This window comes from Rhinopithecus bieti, unplaced genomic scaffold (genome assembly GCF_001698545.2).
Source record: "Rhinopithecus bieti isolate Rb0 unplaced genomic scaffold, ASM169854v2 repeat_16192, whole genome shotgun sequence".
In the NCBI taxonomy this organism is placed as follows: Eukaryota; Metazoa; Chordata; class Mammalia; order Primates; family Cercopithecidae; genus Rhinopithecus; species Rhinopithecus bieti.
In genome coordinates, this window is record NW_016905591.1 from 1 (window position 1) to 367 (window position 367).

General features: G+C 46.6%; 1 pseudogene across 1 annotated transcript; it reads left to right on the top strand.

Moving 5' to 3' along the window:
- The first annotated feature begins 8 nt into the window (after positions 1-8).
- Positions 9-354, top strand: LOC108526113 (60S ribosomal protein L36a-like; annotated as a pseudogene). Its single transcript, XR_001884415.1, has one exon. The product of XR_001884415.1 is annotated as a 60S ribosomal protein L36a-like (transcript).
- The last annotated feature ends 13 nt before the right edge of the window (positions 355-367 follow it).

The window sequence follows — 367 nt, forward strand, 5'->3', positions numbered from 1 at the left end:
ACCCGTGTCGATATCGCTCTTGCAAGCATGGTTAACGTCCCTAAAACCCGCCGGACTTTCTGTAAGAAGTGTGGCAAGCACCAACCCCACAAAGTGACACAGTACAAGAAGGGCAAGGATTCTCTGTATGCCCAGGGAAAGCGGCGCTATGACAGGAAGCAGAGTGGCTATGGTGGGCAAACTAAGCCGATTTTCCGGAAAAGGCTAAAACTACAAAGAAGATTGTGCTAAGGCTTGAGTGCGTTGAGCCCAACTGCAGATCTAAGAGAATGCTGGCTATTAAAAGATGCAAGCATTTTGAACTGGGAGGAGATAAGAAGAGAAAGGGCCAAGTGATCCAGTTCTAAGTGTCATCTTTTATTATGAA